We start from the raw sequence: 4,778 nt of genomic DNA, 5'->3' as shown, positions 1-4,778 counted from the left end.
TCCCGCGGAGCGGCTGGGCGCATGAGCCATGGCCGCTGAGCCTGCGCGTCCGGAGCCTGTGCTCTGCAAGGGGAGAGGCCACAACAGTGAGAGGCCCGCGTACCGCAAAAAAAAAAAAAAAAAAAAAAAAAAGTCACTGACATTTCAGGAGGCTGTGGGGCAATGTATGAAATTCAAATTGAATTGGAAGAACTTAAGGAGAAGAGAACGGTCCAACAGCACCAGATGGTAAATCAGGCATTAAAAGAAGAAATCAAAGGGATGCACGGGGCTTCCCTGGTGACGCAGTGGTTGAGAATCCGCCTGCCAATGCAGGGCACACAAGTTCGAGCCCTGGTCCAGGAAGATCCCACATGCCGCGAAGCAACTAAGCCCGTGCACCACAACTACTGAGCCTGTGCTCCACAACGAGAGAAGCCACCGCAGTGAGAAGCCCATGCACCACAACGAAGAGTAGCCCCCGCTCACCACAACTAGAGAAAGACCGTGCGCAGCAACGAAAACCCAACACAGCCAAAAATAAATAAATTAATTAAATAAATAAATTTTTAAAAAAAGAAAAAGGTATGCACAGATTGCAGATATTTACCTCTCTCCCCAGACACTGACCATGCCCTGGCTGTGTAGATGTTGCTGCTAAAACCTTGGATGAATCTTACTGCCACAATTCTTTCCTAGGCATGTGACAAAAAATTTATCTTTTATTCATAGACATTTCCATATTGTAATTATAGAAGAATATGGCATCTATTTAGATGTTAATTAAAGGCAACAGACAACTAAAAAAAAATTTTTAAATGGGCAGAAGAACTGAATAGACATTTTTCCAAAGAGGAAATGCAGATGGCCAACAGGTACATGAAAAGATGCCCAACATCCCTAATCATCAGAGAAATGCAAATCAAAACCGCAATGAGATACCACCTCACACTTGTGAGGATGGCCATCATCAAAAAGTCTACAAATAACAAATGTCGGCAAGGATATGGAGAAAAGGGAACTGTTGTACACTGTTGGTGGGAATGTAAATTGGTGCAGCCACTGTGAAAAACAGTATGAAGGTTTCTCAAAAAACTAAAAACAGAACTACCATATGACCCAGCAATTCCACTCCTGGGTGTATATCTGAAAAAAACAAAAACACTAATTCGAAAAGATACATGCACCCAATGTTCACCGCAGCATTATTTACAATTGCCAAGATATGGAAGCAACTATCTATCTATCTATATCTATATCTATATCTGTATACACACACACACACACACACACACACACACAAAGGAATACTACTCAGGCATAAAAAAGAATGAAATTTTGCCATTTGCAGCAACATGGATGGACTTGGAGAGTATTATGCTAAGTGAAATAAGCCAGAAAGAGAAAGACAAATACTGTATGATATCACTTACACATGGAATCTAAAAAATACAACAAACTAGTGAATATAAGTAAATTGGTGCAGCCACTGTGAAAAACAGTATGAAGGTTTCTCAAAAAACTAAAAACAGAACTACCATATGACCCAGCAATTCCACTCCTGGGTGTATATCTGAAAAAAACAAAAACACTAATTCGAAAAGATACATGCACCCAATGTTCACCGCAGCATTATTTACAATTGCCAAGATATGGAAGCAACTATCTATCTATCTATATCTATATCTATATCTGTATACACACACACACACACACACACACACACACAAAGGAATACTACTCAGGCATAAAAAAGAATGAAATTTTGCCATTTGCAGCAACATGGATGGACTTGGAGAGTATTATGCTAAGTGAAATAAGCCAGAAAGAGAAAGACAAATACTGTATGATATCACTTACACATGGAATCTAAAAAATACAACAAACTAGTGAATATAACAAAAAAGAAGCAGACTCACAGATGTAGAGAACAAACTAGTGGTTACCAGGGGAGACAGGGAAGGGGGAGGGGCAATATAGGGGTAGGGGATTAGCAGAGGTAGTAGAGGTACAAACTACTATGTATAAGTTACAAGGATATGTTGTACAAAATGGGGAATATAGCCAATATTTTACAATAACTGTAACTGGAGCATAACCTTTAAAAATTGTGAATCACTATATTGTACACCTGTAACATAATATTGTACATCAACTATATTTCAATAATAAAAAAATTTTAATTTAAATTTTTTAAAAAGACCTAAATTTTTAAAAACATACAAACTGTGCCACCCCTCTGCCTAAATCCCTTCTGTGGCTCCCCACGGCCTCTAGGATAGAGGTGAACCCCTTAAGCAAGGCACCTGCACCGTCTGACCCTTGCCTACCTCTCCAGCCCCATCACACCATAGACTCGAGACACATTTTATCTTTATTCACACTCCTCCAAAATGCTCTGCACTGTCATGTCTCTGGGTCTTTGCACATGTTTCCTGGGCCAGGAGTGACCTTCCTCTCTTGGCCTATCGCATTCCTAGTCAACCTAGACCCAAATACACTCTCACTACTCCAACTGCCCCACTCTCCCGAGCCACCTCCTCTTCTGTGCTACCTCTGCTGGACATCAGGCCTCTCTGGGAAACAATCTAAGTGCATTAAGTATCCGTTTACTGGGCTGTGAGCTCTTGTGGAAACAAGGTCTTTTTCATCCTCCCGTTTCTCCCTGAACCCCAGCACCTAGCAGAGTGCCCAGTATGTGAGAAAAACTCCATTAATGTTTGCAGAATTAATTATCAAATTAAGGAGTGATTGAACCCCTGGGCAGCACTGATAGCACCTTGTTTATGTTCCTCATGAAGCTACTTAACCTCCAGAAGGACCAGCAGCACTCAGAATACTCAACCCCCGATTTTCTCTCTGATCTCCCTTCCTCCCCACGTGGGAGGGCGGTGGGGTCTCGCCACAACCAGGAGTCATGTGAGGTGGTATCTCTGCGGGGAAAAGAGCAACTGAGATCCAGAGGCCCTGAGTAACGCCTCCAGCTTATGTGAACACAGGTCACTGAACAGTGATGGCAAAGAAGCCAGACTGGTTACTGAGTTCACTTTTCCATGAAACGAGCATGTCAACGTGTGGCCACTGCTATCAAGGACTCTGCAATTAGCAGTTCCCTGGCAGCAGGGCACAGCTGTGCGACACCACCCCACAGCACGGCTCCAAGTCTCTGGGTACCTGCTCTGCAGGGGGAGCAGATCCCAGAGCCCAAAGGAGCAGCGAGTCTCCAGAAGACCCCTCGGGGGCTCTAAGTGATGTGACGTGATAAGCCATCAGCCTTCCAAATTCTATTTTCCCTACACAAAGTATGAACAGCATATTATACCTGGTTTACATCCCCTGAGCACCACCAACTGGTAGGGAAGGAAGGTGCCCAACTTGGAGAGACGACAGCGGGGACCTGACCTAGAGGCGGGGGTGAGGAGATCCACAAAGTGGACAAACCACACACAAAGGGCTGGCCTCGGACCACTGGGAGGGTTGGCTGGGCTTGGACCCCAGCCTGGTTCTCACTTGACAAGGCCGAGGACTCCCTGCCACATGCATGGGGCAGACCCGGCTGGCAGAGAATCTGAGCCTTTCCAAAGCAGCCCCCGGCCAGCCCCAAGGGCATTTCTGGGGGTTCTGGCCACCAGTGGAAACATTTTGAATAATGGAGCGCAGAGGCAAACACAGACAGGAAAAGGTGCCAGGAGCCATATACCAGAGCTGTCTCTAAGAGCTGCAAACATCTCAGAGGACACCCGGGCGGGCAGGCAGGGAGAGAGGCAGGCGGGCAGGGGCCACCACAAGGCTGAGGAGGGGTACACGGGGAGCCAGGGATTTCTAAGACTCAACCTGAGAACCTGGCAGAAAAGGCACTGGAAAATGTACTTCTCCTTTTGGTCTGTCTATTTGTCTCTTATAATTTATCTAGTACTTCCTGAAAGGTCACTGGGTGGCGATTTCAATACTGTAAAATTTGTAGAGATGCTCTCAAAGAAATGTACAAATTTCACAAGTTTACCCTGGCTTAAAGGGAATCTATTTTATTAAAAGTGTCTATCCTGAGTGCACTTTAGGCACTCAGATGGATAAGATTTGGCGACCGACTGGTTAGTGATCCAAAAGGCCTTGTGCTATTAAAAGATTCACTGTGTTTTTTTGCGGGTGGTAAAAAGAAATAGAAATCAAAGGCATTTGCCAAGGTATGGTTTGTGGATGGAGGAGAGGGTGGTGTGTGAGATCACAAAATGCTCTGTTGACTTCCAGCTCCCTGAAGCAGGAAGCTGGGTAAGAAACGCAGAATAAAAGCAGAAGGATGGTTTCCTTTGCTGTGCAAAAGCTTTTAAGCTTCATTAGGTCCCATTTGTTTATTTTTGTTTTTATTTCCATTTCTCTAGGAGGTGGGTCAAAAAGGATCTTGCTGTGATTTATGTCATAGACTGTTCTGCCTATGTTTTCCTCTAAGAGTTTGATGCTGTCTGGCCTTACATTTAGGTCTTTAATCCATTTTGAGTTTTTGTGTGTGTGCATGGTGTTAGAGAATGTTCTAATTTTATTCTTTAACATGTAGTTGTCCAGTTTTCCCAGCACAACTTATTGACGTGATAGTCTTTTCTCCATTGTATATTCTTGCCTCCTTTGTCGTAGATTAACTGACCATAAATGTGTTGGTTTATTTTTGGGCTTTCTATCCTGTTCCATTGATCTATATTTATGTTTTTGTGCCAATACCATACAGTTTTGATCACTGTAGCTTTATAGTATAATCTGAAGTCAGGAAGCTTGATTCTTCCAGCTCTGTTTTTCTTTCTCAAGAT

At 43.7% G+C, this 4,778-nt stretch overlaps 1 protein-coding gene across 9 annotated transcripts in view; it reads right to left on the bottom strand.

Moving 5' to 3' along the window:
- KCNN3 (potassium calcium-activated channel subfamily N member 3) overlaps positions 1-4,778 on the bottom strand; it is a 177,046-nt gene that overhangs the window by 145,240 nt on the left and 27,028 nt on the right. The window contains exon 1 of one of the 9 annotated variants that reach the window (XM_055084297.1): positions 590-608. The exons of the other annotated variants lie outside the window; for them this stretch is intronic. The gene's annotated coding sequence lies outside the window, so the exon portion shown is untranslated. Of the gene's footprint in view, positions 1-589; positions 609-4,778 lie in introns of those variants that run through there. 9 annotated transcript variants of the gene reach the window in all.

The sequence above is a fragment of the Physeter macrocephalus genome, chromosome 4 (assembly GCF_002837175.3).
Source record: "Physeter macrocephalus isolate SW-GA chromosome 4, ASM283717v5, whole genome shotgun sequence".
In the NCBI taxonomy this organism is placed as follows: domain Eukaryota; kingdom Metazoa; phylum Chordata; class Mammalia; order Artiodactyla; family Physeteridae; genus Physeter; species Physeter macrocephalus.
The sequence above is the reverse complement of the archived record's forward strand: the minus strand, read 5'-3'. Positions and strand labels throughout refer to the sequence as shown.